Genomic DNA, 15,908 nt, shown 5'->3' with positions numbered 1-15,908 from the left:
ATCTAAAAGTTTGAGAGCTTGTGAAGACACTACATAAAAGAGATCTAGGGAAAGAGTGTCAGTATTTTTCAGAAGAGATTAAATTGATGTATTGAAGAGGACATTAAGTGTTTGGAAAAGTGGTTAAACCCTTTCAAAGAATTTCACTGTTTTTGCCTGATGTGTTTCGATGCAACAAAGGACACGTCATTTGACAAGCTGTTACCATGCAGATTTCACCTGAAGGAAAACAGCAAAACTGTGGATGACATACAATTATTTGACCAAGACCACAATCTTAAACTATTTGTGAACGAACAGAATGACCACTTCATCAAAGATCTTTTGCATGTACAATGGGTGCCTTTCCTCCAAAGACTGCAAAAATGCAAGTTGTTTCTCGGAAACATTTGTGAATTTTTCTCTTGCATTCCTGGACATGATATCACTAATGTCAAAAGGGTATTCTATCTGATAAACCCCAAGTGGCAAAGGAAAGAAATTGGCTAGCTGTTGATTCAAAGTAATCATTTTCAAAAGCAACATTAAGAATATTACCCATGAGAGGTTTCACACATACATTCTTGAAAATAAAAATGTATTAGACAAAGTTGGATCTTCTGGAAAAATATTAGTTTCCACACATGTATTTTTGAAAATAAAAATCTGCTGGAAAAATATTGCAATTGAAAAATAAGCCTTTCTAATTCTAGAAAAAATAAATTCATACATATATATCCTCCTTTTCAATTGCCTGTGCCCTCCTTTGCCCATTAAAATATCTGGTGACCCTAGCTGATAGCTAAGATATGTTGCAATGCAAATACTTCTAAGTTTAATGTCCTAAATCTGTCCTAATTTATGACAAAATATTTTTACTTCACGGCTTGCATTAAAAATCAGTGTTGGTTCTTGAATACACTTAGATGAAATTACTGCAATTTCAGACCAACCTAGCAAGCAAAACTGATACAGCTAAGCACACAAATGAAAGGACATACAACTAAATTACAAAGCTGAATATTAAATATAAATAACAGCAGGAGAGCAGGAGATGCTTGGCTTTCATGATATCTATAAAGGTAAAGGTAAAGGTTCCCCCGCACACGCTTGCTAGTCGTTTCCAACTCTAGGGGCCGGTGCTCATCTCCGTTTCAAAGCCGAAGAGCCAGCACTTGTCCGAGAACGTCTCCGTGGTCATGTGGCCGGCATGACTAGACGCCAAAGGCGCATGGAACGCTGTTACCTTCCCACCGGAGTGGTCCCTATTTTTCTACTTGCATTTTTACGTGCTTTCGAACTGCTAGGTTGGCAGAAGCTGGGACGAGTAACAGGCGCTCACTCTGTTACGCGGCACTCGGGATTCGACCTGCCAAACTGCCGACCTTCTGATCGACAAGCTCAGCATCCTAACCCACTGAGCCACCCCGTCCCTTGATATCTATAGCAATATTTAAATATCTGGAAAATCTGAGTGTTGCACATCTTCCCCTTAAAAAAAAATTATTCCAGGAGATAGATACAAATAAAGGACAAAGTTTAGAACTCTTCTTGGAAAATGTATACTTAAGTCTATTGATGATGCTTGTTAGTCTATAGAGTCCTTCTGGTAACTTTTTTTTCTGTTCCATTAAAGACAAAGAGGTAGAGCAGGGGTAAAGGAAAAACACATTTAGAATATTTGCTCTTAGAAAAATAGTTTTGCTTCATGCAGCTAACAGATAATTTTCTTCTCTACAAAATACTTATGGATTAGAGAATAAAAGCGTACTAGTATTGTCTCTACATATCCTAATGCCAGCTCTCAAGACGGAGCCTTACTTTCATGGGGATATGCATCCACAAAGTTCTTTAATGAACAGGATATGTCTCTGCATCAGGCAGAGGCAGCAAAAGTTGGGGTGCTGTGAAGAACGCTGGGATACAGAGTGGTGAGCATCACACAGCCTACTTCCTTTCCAAAAATTTGGTTGTTGCTTTTTAAAAATCTTGAATGCTGGAGACACCCTCTTCTACTTTGTCTTATCCAACATACTATTGTGGACTTGCCATGGTAGAAAATGATGGCTCTTTTTTATTATTATTACTACAGACCTGTGTTTGCCAGGAGAGTTTCAGTAAGAGCATGCTGTGAGCATAGCATTAAGTCTTTCTCTTTGGACACAAGAGCATCAAAGAACAGACAAAGTTATAGGGTGCATATTGAAAAACGCTGTCAAAGAATTAAATTTACATGTACACAAGTATTAGAAATGTAAGAACCGTGTTATGTTCCTGGCTTCCAACTTTCCAACCATTTCTTCAATCCATACCCCTCGTGAGGGAGAGATGCTGTCTAGGTTCAATTACTAAGATGCCTGATTTGAGTTTGTTAATCAGAGAGTTGACAGATGCTTGGATCTCGTTATAAATTCAGATATCCCAGCCCTACCCTATGCAGGGAAAGACAAAATTTGATCTTGTTAGGAACCAGGGATAGAATTCTGTAGAAGTATGTTGTCCGCGGTTGTGAATGCATAGAAGAATCACTCCCTTGCAGCCTCTGATTAATATTTTGAATTTGCAGAGATCTGATGGAAGTCCAAGTAAATGAAGCAGAATAATGGCTACTTCTGTAAAAATAGATAGATAAAATGTCTAGGCAAAAATCTACATTTGGAGTTTGGTTTCTGCTTGCTTTGTTGTAATAAGTCTTTCCTAGAGGAGATCAACCCTGACTGCTCTTTAGAAGGCCAGATCCTGAAGCTAAAACTCAAATACTTTGGCCACCTAATGAGAAGGAAGGACTCACTGGAGAAGAGCCTAATGCTGGGAAAAGTTGAGGGCAATAGAAGAAGGGGACGACAGAGAATGAGGTGGCTGGATGGAGTCACTGAAGCAGTAGACGTGAGCCTAAATGGACTCCAGAAGATGGTAGAGGACAGGAAGGCCTGGAGGAATGTTGTCCATAGGGTCGCGATGGGTCAGACATGACTTTGCAGCTAACAACAATAAGTCTTATTTTCTTTGTACAAGTTAGGGAACGATGTGTAATTTCAGGCTAAAAACTGGCTGACAAGTCATCATTTTGTGATGATCTCAGCAATTGGTTTTCTGGCCAATGGATCAATGAAATTACACTCAAGGGACTTTGGAACCATTGTTTTTGGAGAAGGAGAACAACAACACATTGATTCATTTATGAAAGTTTTGGAGGTCTTAGCGAGGCAAAATTCCTACAGACTTAAAAGAAAATGCCCTGATTTTCTCTGCTAGAGTTACAGCTGCCTTGTCTCTTGTCACGGGGCTAAAAGAGTCAGATAGGATTAAATGGAAGGGAACTTTTTCAAGAGCTGCAGTGAAACAGCATTGTCATAGCAGCCAAGTCTCACCAAGAAAGGGAGGAAATGGCACCCCAGAATTTTAATGTACTGCAAAGGTCCATTCATAGTATTTGGTATTAGGTGGCCAAAATCAATAAAGAGATATTTCTCTGCAAATGAACTGAATGGATATTCAGTTCATTTATCAGCATTTGCTCACATTGTTCATGTATTAATCTTGATCATCCCACTGGATGTATCGGACTCTATGATCATGGCCAGCTGACTTTGGGTGAAGGGAGTTATAGCTCCACTTTTGGAATAAGTCAAGTATGGGCAAGTCCTATTCTCATTCCTATGCTATTGTTTTGCTGTCTACTACACATTCATAATTCAGTGTTAGTCCCTTTGAGAAACGTGTGTTTTAGGCTAATGTTATCAGGGATTCGATATACAGCTATATGCAGAAATATGTGTGCGTGCATGTGTATGCACATATTATCACAATGGGAAGAATTAGAGAGCCATGCAGCTCTTGTTTTTATTTTATCATTCAAACACAATAGAAAGGTTGAATGGTTTTTATTATCAAAGAAGTTGTGTGTCAAACTGCACAATCCAGAATCACATCCTGAGCAATGGTTTCTTTTACCCATTTCGTGCATCTTTACCTGGACCATCCTTCTTTCCCTTAATGCAACAGAGCCTCCAAGTACCTTTGGTTTCAGAAGTTTCTCCAGCAATCTCAGACTTATAGGGAATTTTTATAGGCAAAGTATAGTCCTGTCAATGGACAAAAGGCTGGTGGGTAAGACCTTTTATTTTATTTTATTTTGAAACAGAATTATGGGGCATTAGTAAGGATGAATAAAAAGCAGATTAGAAACTCAAAAAAAAGAGAGAGAGAAATTCACTCTCACTTCTATCCCAAAATATCACCATTGAATAACTAGATAGATGCCATATAGGATAAGAGCACTTTCCTAGTGCCACCTACTGTCAAAAGTAACAAACAATATCACTAAGTAGCTGCATCAGCCTCATCATTTATTTTATTTTAAAATATTATGCGTGCATCCTGATTTTCTTTGGCCTTTAATTACCAATAAATATGGAGCTTGGAGTCTAGGAATCATAGAACAACCAGGGACCCTCCCAGCTAGTTGCTGCATCCATGTTGATGGGGCCAAATGAGAGCATAGAAGCTGACAGGAAGATTAACTCCGCAATCCCCAGGGAGAAGCATAAATTGCCAGTGTAATCATAATGGAATCTCGGTAGAATTTACTTCTAGCTAGTCAATCATTGGATAGTTTTGCGAAGTGCGGTAATCAGAAAATGACTCAGCACTGACAGAAAACAGAGAGCATGGGAACACAGAGAGCAAAATAAGCAGAATTTCTTTGCAAATGTAAAAAGATAATCTTTAATGTAATTCCTGACCGATTCTCAGTTGATTGCAATTCCTTCTGCAACATCAAGTACCCTAAAGCACTTTTTTCCCATTTGTACATTTTATTTATTTGCTTATTGTTTGTTTATTTTCCTCAGTTTGGATATTGCTCAAATGCAACTGACCCTGGGCAGCTCACAGCATGTAAACATATATACAAAATCATATAACAATAACAATAACCAGACGACAGAACTGGTTATGTCATACACCCGGAAGGTCTTTAATGCTCTTTGGAATGCCCCTGGGGTCTCAGAGGAAACCCAGAGGACTGTTAATAAAGAGAATTGCTAGTGGATTAATAAGTAGATGTCAAGATTTCATTTGTATCCTTTTTTTCAAAACATGTTCCAAAAAGCAGCATGGAACAAGAACAAAAGGCAATGAAAGTAGCGTTGGAAATATTTACTAAAATAAATCCCACCAAGTATGGTTAAAGTAAAGGTAAAGTTTCCCCCGCACATGCGTGCTAGTCGTTTCCAACTCTAGGGGGCGGTGCTCATCTCCATTTCAAAGCCAAAGAGCCAGCGCTTGTCCGAGGACGTCTCCGTGGTCATGTGGCCGGCATGACTAGACGCCGAAGGCATACAGAACGCTGTTACCTTCCCACCGTAGTATGGTTAGAATAGGAAATAATGTTGATCCATTCTAGCTCCCAGAAGCTGGTGATTCAATGACAAAAGGAAAAAAAATGTTTATATGGATCTCTTAAACAGAAAATTCTAGGAACCAACACCCAAAATGAAAAATTGGAGCTTCATCCATTGTAAAGTCAGTGTTACCTAATGGCCTTCAAGGAAAGGAGTCTTTTTTTTCCTATCTCAGCTCATGAAAGGAGAATGTGCAAAGAAGAAAGCATGTGACTCAGCCCCCTGAATTATAATTTTTGTCCTCCAGGATCATCTTCAAATACTATTTGCTATATTTCCTTCTCTTTTCATTTTAGGATTTCAGCTTAGATCATGCCTCTAGAATAGTACCTGGGTCCTTGTCAGTAATTCATTCCAGAAGCCGCACCAAATACTAAAACCGATGGGTACCACAAAAAAAAAAACACCACGTGACTTGCCATGTGACCTGCTATTTTGGCCAGAAGAAATAGCAAGTCACAAGGCAGACAACAACAGACAACATCTTCCTTGCATGTTGACTAACGGGAGAAAGATGAGCACTGGGACAAGATTTCTCCTTCAAAATGCATCGAATACTGAATTCAATGAGTTTTGAATCAGTCAAGTGCTGAGGGATGACTGCACCTGCATCCAACAAATATGGCCTGGTCACATACAATTTTCTGCCAGATTACCATGATATTGCCTTCATAAAGCCCTCCGCCCTTGAATGAAACATCCTGAAATAACCCTTAGCTTTATCATATTATTTTTCCATTTATTTCAACCCTGTCCAAAGTAGATAAAGTCTGCTTGGTTTTGTCACTCATTATCTTTGATAAAAATATATCACTAGCAGGAAAAAGGTCAGCATAGAGACAGTGAATGTCATGCTGGCATAGTTTTCTGCTGACTCAAGGACAGATGGATAGTATTCAAACTCAGTAGTGGAAAAATGTCCTTAAAAGTTGGATTTACACAACCAAACTTTAGTAGTTTGTGATTCAGCATTAGGTGAGATCCTGCAATTGTCTTAGCATATTAAGTTAGCATTAATCAACAGTATGACATTGTGATCATTTTAAAAAAATCTATCCCCAGCATAGTCATAATTTAAATGAGTAGGAGTAAATCCACTGAAAAGTTACTACAGCTACTTACAGACCTTGAGAAAGGATCTTTTTAAAGGACTATTAAACCAGCGGACAACAGACTCCAAGCAAGAAGAAAATCCTGAAATGTATGGTGGCCTTTGGAGATAACAATAGCAATAAAAGCAACATAAGTTGTAATTGAATTATTTAAATAACTGAGTTTCCAGTATGGGTTCCTCAGAAGTTCAGTACTAACAGTTTGAATTAATAATATTTCTGAAGACCCAGCCAGTGTAGAACTTGTCAGGAAGAAGAAATAGGGTGAATATGGAAATATTCAGAAACACAGATCTGAATCAAATAGTAGACAAGTCTAACAGTCTGTTGCAACTGTTCAAACAGGAAAGCAACTGGATTAATTGGTTAGTCATTTCAGTAGCAAGAAATGGACCAATTCTCTGGTTATTCAGAAATGTAGTGGGTTGTTTGAACTCAGTTTCTGTGTACAAGAACACAGAGAGATGAGTTTTTAACAAGTTCACAAATAAACATAAATTCTCAATAAAACCACTTGGCAATCAGTTTTTAAATATCCTGCAATATATTGGAAGTCAAATGCTCAGATGGTCTCTTCAGTAAAGAAATAGAAGGAAACAGGTGATTGAAAGGAAAAGTTCACAAGGTAATTTAGTAAAAACTAGTTGGCTAAATGAGTTTACTATATCTATATCTAAATATATAGATATTTAGTATCTGTACTACTGATTTTTTTTGTTGTGATGGCCTTTAACTGGGTGAAACAGTGCATCATACAGCAACAATTTTTGAACCAAGGAACCTCAAATAACTTACAGAATGTGGTTAAAGTACCAGGCTAGATAATGGGAGACTGTGAGTTCTAGTTCTATCTTAGGCATGAAGCCAACTGAGTGACTTTGAACCAGTCCCTCTCTCCCAGCCCTAGCAAGAAGGCTAGGGCAAACCATTTCCAACACCTTTCTAGGAACACTGCAGAGATTTGTCCAAAGCAGCTGCCAGGAGTTAAGACTGGCTCAAAGGCAAATAATAATAATAAAAATAACAATTTATTAAATGTTTTATTAAGCAATTCATTAAACATTAAATAATTTCTTAAGCATTTCCTTTAAAAAGGTAAAAAGGTAAAGGTTCCCCCGCACATGTGTGCTAGTCGTTTCTGACTCTAGGGGCCGGTGCTCATCTCCGTTTCAAAGCCGAAGAGCCAGCGCTTGTCCGAGGACGTCTCCGTGGTCATGTGGCTGGCATGACTAGACACCAAAGGCGCACAGAACACTGTTACCTTCCCACCGTAGTGGTCCCTATTTTTCTACTTGCATTTTTACATGCTTTTGAACTGCTAGGTTTGCAGAAGCTGGGACGAGTAACAGGTGCTCACTTTGTTACATGGCACTCGGGATTCGACCCGCCAAACTGCCGACCTTCTGATTGTTTAAAACAGAGGGCATATTCATACATACCATTTCACTTGTCCCTGACTTTGCTCTTGCAGGTTTGATTCCAAACCAGCCTATGAAAATTCCATCCAGACCTAGATATTAGGGTCAGGAATTCTATCCAGACTGCAGGCTACCCTTGGACAACTCCTTTTGCAATGCCCTCCCACTACTTTGATCCAGAAAGTAACAGCAAATCATTTGGCAACCTTCTCTAAGCTTAGCAAAGATCTTAACCACTATGCTATTTCAGCAAGACGGGTAAATGGAGATAAAGAAACAAAGTAAATGTTAAGCATTAGCTCAATTAAAAGGATGGTTCTTCTTTTATAAAGTAATCAATGTACTGCTGGAGTTAGCTTGCAGCCAATCAGAATATAGACTCAACAAAAAACACAATAAAACTGGAGAAAGTGTAGCTTTGGAAGTAGAGAAGAAAAACATACCTTAAGGTCATTTTAAAGGTGAAGAGGGCATTAAGAAGGGCTTTTATTGCCATGTGTTTGGGACCTCCAGAATGGCATCAATTTCTGCTATGGTGATGAGGCACCTGGGTAATGCAGATAACCAGAAAAGAGTTTTCTTATAGCTTTTGTTTGTTTGTTCAATTATCTTCTAAGCACTTTCGCATAATTACATTTTTGTGACAAAGCTTCCACTGAAATCAATAGGGAATTAGACAAGAATTGACTGTGGGAAGCATTTTTCAAGGAACTTTATGAAAGTGATCAGGGCAGAGAACCTATGGCTCTCCAGATGTTCTGAAATGCAGCTTTCTGCAAGCCATAATAGCAAAGACAGTGAGGGATGTTGGGACCTAATATTGAACAACCCCTTAAAACCATGTTTTGAAGCAAAAAGGGAGATAATATGATTAGGCGCTGATGTAGTTGAGAATGATGTCCTGTATAACCTCTCCTCATTTAATAACTCCTTAGGACATCTGAAGAATTCCAGTTTTGCCTGATTAAACAAGAAAATATTTTTAAAAAGAAAAACAGACTAATAAAACTACAAATTCCCAGTTCACTGCAAGTATATGAATTTATATGTCTCTGTGTGTACATAACATACACACACACAAGCACACGTGTGTGTCATCCATTTTTTAAACACTGTGTGTGTGTGTGTTCGAATTAGATAATCACAGTGGAAATAACATATTAAACTCCTTTGAACTCTCAGAAGTCTTTGATATGTTTCAGGGGGGGGGGAAATTGGTCGGCACAAACTTCCAAATCAAAAGTTTGCAAAATGGTGATGAACCAATTTTCAACACCCAAGAAGATAATTTCAAAAGGAGTTGAAAGAATCAGAGAAACGATGGCAGTTTTTACTTCAGTGATTTCTAAATGAAAGAAAATTATACTAGCTTGGACATGCAACAATGTGTAAATATCAGGGCAGTTGGAAAAATGGTGATAGTGAAATGTTTCCTTTGGATGACAACCATACATATAATTTCCTCTTTTCTACAAAGAAAAACATTTTCCCCAGGTGAATTGCTGAGATGCTAGTCATACTGGATATCATTTTAAAGTTCTCTTAACCAGGGACATCTATTACAAGCTTCTACTGTGCCATGGCAATCTCTCTCCACAGAGAGCAACTGGATACATACATTTCAATAAATGAAAATGACAGCCTTTAAAATGTAATATGGTTTCCAAGGTGTCGCTAAAGAAACTGATTGAAGTTTGTAACTTTTTTTGCAATATGAACTTGCCTCTCCCTATCTCATGGTGGATCATAAATGTTTTGATTTGGGGGTAAAAGTACAAACTTCAGATGATACCAAGGAATAGTATCAATTCAAATATGAGTATAAACTTCACACTTTCTAATACCATTAAATTGAATGAGACTCCCAGGTCAGTAGATGCTACGAAGGGGATGAAAGGCTGATTAATGCTTTTTTAAGAGAAGCTCACCTGTTGCTAGTATACCCTTTATTGGCACTTTAATAGAATCCTGAAGAATTACAAATTAAATTTATTCATGAAGTCTTAGGCCCATTCCATACAGCTAATATTTGACCAAAGGCTAAATCTCGCAAAGTCCATTTCCCCTGCTTACTAATTTCGGTTTCAGGTAAATCAAATTGGAATATTTCAAGTATACGAGAATTTCTTTTTTTTAATTCACAACAAAATCACTAGTATAATTTCCTGATAAAATCATATGTTCTGGAAACAAAATCTGGGTCAGCTAGGTCCATTATGCTACAATGGGCAGGATGGATGGTCAGGAGCCACCCTTATCTTGGGGAGGGAGGATAAGAGCCTTAGTAGAAGAGACAATATGACAATGGCTAGAGCCATATTTTTCATGGGGATATATCCAAAATTTTCAATGTTCCCCTCCCTTTACCCACAAGATTCAGCCCGAGATTGAATTAAACTAAAATAATTAAATGTAGATTTTGATGAACAATGCCTGTTTAGTTAGTCCTTTTCGTCTTCTATTACGTTGCTTGATTTAGCAAATAATCAGGAAGCCACATCTAGGATTTTGGGCCGTAGATATAAATGTATAGGGATGGTGCAATTTAGTCAACGTGAATCAATCAAATTGGAAACTGTTTCCACAACCCAATTATTATACTTTGACAGCCTCACTTGGCTGGCCCAGAGTCAAAAGATGAAATTGAATATCAATAGAAGAGAATGTTTGTAGTTCAAGGTTGAACTGGAAAATTGGATACCATCAGCATATTGATGATATTGAACCCCAAACCAACAGATGAATTCACCCAGCAGTTTCACGTGGATGTTGAAAAGGAAATGAGAGAGAACAGAACTCTAAAGCACCTCACAAGAGAGACTTATGGAATAATCAACACCAACTAGAATCAACCCCAGAGAAATAAAGAGAATCTTCACAAAAGAAAGCAACCAATCCCCAACACATGGAGCCAGCTCAGGATATCATTTAATACTGAGATTGTAGGTCATGCTTGTAGATAACCTGTGATAAAGCTGAGATGTGGTGGTGCATCCATCCTTGGGCTCTTTGATCTCACGTGGCTTTCAGTTCCATGAGATCAAAGCCACATGAGATCAAAGAGCCCAAGGATGGATGCATCACCACATCTCAGCTCTATGAATGAATGGACCTTTATTATCAAAGTACAAAATGTATACAGTGAGATTGGCTGAGCCTCCCTTTGTGCCCACCACCACCACAACTCACAGTGACAACAAACTCACCATCTTGTTACACCATGTGAGCTAATTGCACAACACACCAGCCTCGCAAGTCAATCATACATAGAGTTATTTCCTGTTCAGGAGCCTGACAGCCCATGGATAGAAGCTAGAACTCTAACCTGATGGTAGGAGAGTAAAGAGGTACTGACCAGGGTGTGAGTCATCCCTGAGAATTTTCCTCACTCTTCCAAGGCAGCAAGCCCTGGCGATGTCATCCAGTGGTGTCAGGGGACAGCCCACGATGTTTTGTGCTGTGCACACCACCCTATCACAGGTTATCTGCAAGCATGACCTACAATCTCAATATTAAATCCCAGCCTGATACCCAGCTGAATCAGGTCTAGATAATCTGTTTCCTCCAAGGCTTTCATCAGCTGCAGGCCAATTTACCTCAACAACCTTCCCCAGGTATTGACTGACTTGTTTTGGATTCAAACTGAGATCATTATATCGTACCATGATTTGTATTCAGGCCCTGACTTTGTCATATTTTTTAATTAATAATGTACTACTCCATTTCTATATGATTTTTAATCTGCATTATATTTGATATTTTCTCATGCTATCTGACCTATTTTAATTCATTTCAATTTGCTGATTTCCAGAATAAATATACACAGTTTGCTTTGGTTCATAGCTCTGATCTTACAAATATCAATGATTTACTTATAAATATGTATAGACGATAGCAAGACAGAGCAATAGAGACAGGTATGTAGATCTTTGCAGCATCAACATTTCATTTGCCTCTGGACACAGCTTTAATCAGGCCACATTATAAGTGCAGTATTACTCGTACTTATTCTCTGCTCTTCTCCAGTATCTTGTTCACTACTAGAGCTGCAAACCTTGCAGTATCATGTTGACATTGTCCCAGTTGTGAATGTCCATTTGGTTTTCTTCACAAAATATTGCTGGTTCTTTCTCCTCTAAGTCACATATAATTTGGCCTTTCCCCGAGACCTGCTGTCCTGGGTGGGATCCTACAGTCCTGATGGTTTAGTTCAGGGGTAGGCAACCTCGGCTCTTTTATGACTCATGGACTTCAACTCCCAGAATTCCTGAGTCAGCTATGCTGACTCAGGAATTCTGGGAGTTGAAGTCCATGAGTCATAAAAGAGCCGAGGTTGCCTACCCCTGGTTTAGTTAATAACATAATTGAGATGTGCAAGGCCCCTCACCACTTCCTAGCAGCAAATCATAAAGGGGCTATTTGAGATGGTTCCATGTGAGTTGTGGGAAAGTATGCACAGCTCTGCGTAAGTTAAGGACCCCTGATGTGGGGAATCCAGGCAAAATCTATTCTCAATCCATACTTTATTCACTATAAAATGATTCCTTTGAAAATTTCCTAAACTATTTTATCTGAGCGAGTGGTAAGACCCTAGTAATAATTACAAATCCCTCACATCCTGGACATAAACTGTTTCAACTTCTTCCTCAAGACGACGCTATAGAGCATTGCATGCCAAAACAACTAGGCACAAGGACAGTTTTTCCCCATGCCAGCACTCTGCTAAACAACTAATTCCCACAACACTGTCAAACTACCTAGTAGGGCTTTATTACTATTACTCTTCTCATCTTTCCTATTACCTATTTTCTTATCCTCTTATGACTATAACACTGTTGCTTGTATCTTTCAATTTATATTAATTGTTTTGTTTAGAATCCTAGTATGATTTATGTTGTTTGCTTATTTAGCATCCTATGATATCACTAAGAGTTGTATCTTATGATTTCTGATGATTGTATTTTATGATTATGATCATGACTTATCACTTGTTGCTTGTATGTACACTGAGAGCTTATACACCACAGAGAAATTCCTTGTGTGCCCAATCACACTTGGCCAATAAAGAATTCTATTCTATTCTATTCTATTCTATTCTATTCTATTCTATTCTTGTTCTGTTCTGTTGAGTTTGAGAGTGTGGCTATACTAGTGATTCATATTTGTTGTCTCCAGCAGCTTGCAAAAAGTGTAAATGTTTACTTTCATGTGCAGTGAGTTAGAACACAAATGCCCTTAGTAAAATATTTACAATGTTGTACATTATTTAATATACTTCATGCTACACTAAATATTTATCCTAGTGTACAAAATAAATTAGCCAATGGTTGCTTTGTCGGGCATCCTATTATTATTCTATTTTCATTCTGATGTTACCAAAGATAAATTATTTCAAACATGTTTGGGTGAGTAAAAACATGAGGACTGGAAACAACTCCAACAATCTTTTGGTTGGCTATATACTGTAACTACTCTATGGTTTTCAGGATTTTTGCTCATGATGTATTTTCACTGTAGATATTTTTCTTTTTTATTTGAACAGCTCAGCAACAACACCCCTTCCCCAAAAGGCCTATTTATATGATTACTGTAGTACAGCATTCTGGCTTGGAAGATGAATTGGGACTCTTCTTCATGGCCACATTAATGTGAATCCTTTCATTCCTTCACATGCAATTTGCACAGCCCTGACAGTCAAACTCTAGCCTGCCTCAATAACCTGTTCCTGGGATTTGTCCTGCCCTTGCATCTGTACTGCAGCTATTGATAGCTTTGTTTCTTTTCCCATCCGGAGTAGCACCCAGTGAGAAAAATCAATTGTTCTTCTTAAAATGTGACTTGAGCAAGAATGAATGGCCCAGAGGCTTTGGCTACTCCTCAAGATGATTGAGTGACAGGTTGCTGGTGAAGCAACAATCTGTGCTGGTAACCTACCTTTCAGGCTATTTCTGAACACAGAATTACCAATCTTCTGGAAAATTGGAAGACCTATGTCCAAAAACACAGTGGAAAAGGTAAAACAGGGTAGAGCTCACCTACAACACTACAAGACTCTCTCCCACTTCATCCTGGGCCAGTCTCCACCCCACTGACCCTTCTAAGCAGAGGTAGTAGCAAAAACATCAGGCTAGAAATTGGGAGATTATGAGTTCAGGTCCCACCTTAGCCATGAAAGCATGCTGGGTGACCTTGGGCCTGTCCCTCTCTCTCAGCCCAACCTATCTTACAGGGTTGTTATTGTGGGGAAATTACAGGAGGAAGGATGTTGGATATGTTCACTGCCTTGAGTTATTTATAAAAATAATAAGGGGGGAGGGGTACAAATAAAAAAAATCATTCCTCACATGGGCTAGGAGGGAAAATGGACATCACTCTTTTCAATTTTACCTCAGCTCTTAAATATCCCAACCCAATTCTGAATTAACAAAAAGAAAAGAAAAAGTTTTTAGTATTGTCTTCCCCCCCCTCCCTCCAGATCATAGGCCAAATTCTCTAATATGATGTGTTTCTAAAAGATTGTCTGGAGTTTGCAAATGATCCATTCTGAAAATGAATGAATAGCATAAATAAATAAATAAATAAATAAATAAATAAATAAATAAATAAATAAATAAATAAATAAATGAATGAATGAATGCCTTTAGAATAGATGACTGGACACCTTTTCAAATTTCAAAGGAGGGGGAAAGATTTATTTTCAGAGGTCTTGAATTTCCTTCCAAGAGTTGTACCTAAGTTTAACTTCCAGAACAGTAAACAAGACAGTAAATCTCTATGTGGGTTTGTGAAGAGGGAAAATTGATTGCAGATGCCATACTAATGATGACAAATATACAATGAACATGATCATTATATTATTACTACACTTGGTCCTCATCTTATGGCCATTTGCTTAGCAACCATTCAAGGTTACATCAGATCCTCCAAAACATACTTAAGTCCTGATTCTGACAGCTACCACAACCTCAGCCCCTACAGTCACATGATTGCATTTTGGGTGCTTGACAACCATATCAGCTTTCCAGCTGTTTGCACCATCCTGTGGTCACATGACCATGATTTTTGAACATTTGTTGCCAGTTTCCAGTGTTTACTTCTGGTTTTGCAAAAAAAAACACCCACTAAATAAATTCACTTAACTACTGCCACGTTTGCTTCAAATAACTTGGCTACAGTCCTGTGGTGACCCGCTTAACAACCACAATGATTTATGATGTAATGCTGGGCTCAGTTCTGGTTGTAAGTCAAAGAGTACCTGTAATGAGATATTAACATTAAATCTGAACAATCTCACCACCTGCTCTGATAGGCCTTCACTTTTTTTCCCCCAAGTCTGTGGCAAGTTTAGTATTGTGGGATCATATATCATATTTTTCCATCTATAAGACGCACCCTTGTATAAGACGTTATGGCATGCAAGTTTCTCTAAGCCAGCAAATCCGGAGGTTCAGCCAGCTGACGATCTTGCCTCCTCCCCCCTCCCATTAGTGTCAAGCCCACAGGGGCTTGACACCTGCACCAGGCGGCATGGCAACCCACACAGGAATGCCCTGGGCTGTGGAGGTTACCACTGTTTTTCTGTGTATAAGATGCTGCACTTTAATAAGACGCACCTAATTTTGTATAAGACTCACCTGGTTGTTTGCAGGAAAAAATAGTCTCTTGTATACAGAAAAATACGGTAATTTAGTTCACCACAGGCACTCTCTCAGCCAAGCAATATGGTTTTCAGTCGCTCAGAGCAACCAGCAGCAACGTAAAGCAGATAAAGGAGAACAGGAAATTTTTGTTGGTGGACCCAATTAAACAGCCTAAGTCAAACTGGAAGCTTGTTTTGAAGATACCATTTGTGCAATCTGTACTTAAATGAGACTACTGGTATTTCTAACCTGTGAAATATGTTCAAATATGTTCAGATCATAAATCTCAGTGTATTAAATTACAATAGGTATTGCACGTAGATCCCCAAAAAAGCAGATTCTCTTGCCCTTTTA

The sequence above is a fragment of the Vipera ursinii genome (genome assembly GCF_947247035.1).
Source record: "Vipera ursinii genome assembly, chromosome: 1".
Lineage (NCBI taxonomy): Eukaryota > Metazoa > Chordata > Lepidosauria > Squamata > Viperidae > Vipera > Vipera ursinii.
Note: the sequence above shows the minus strand (reverse complement) of the source record.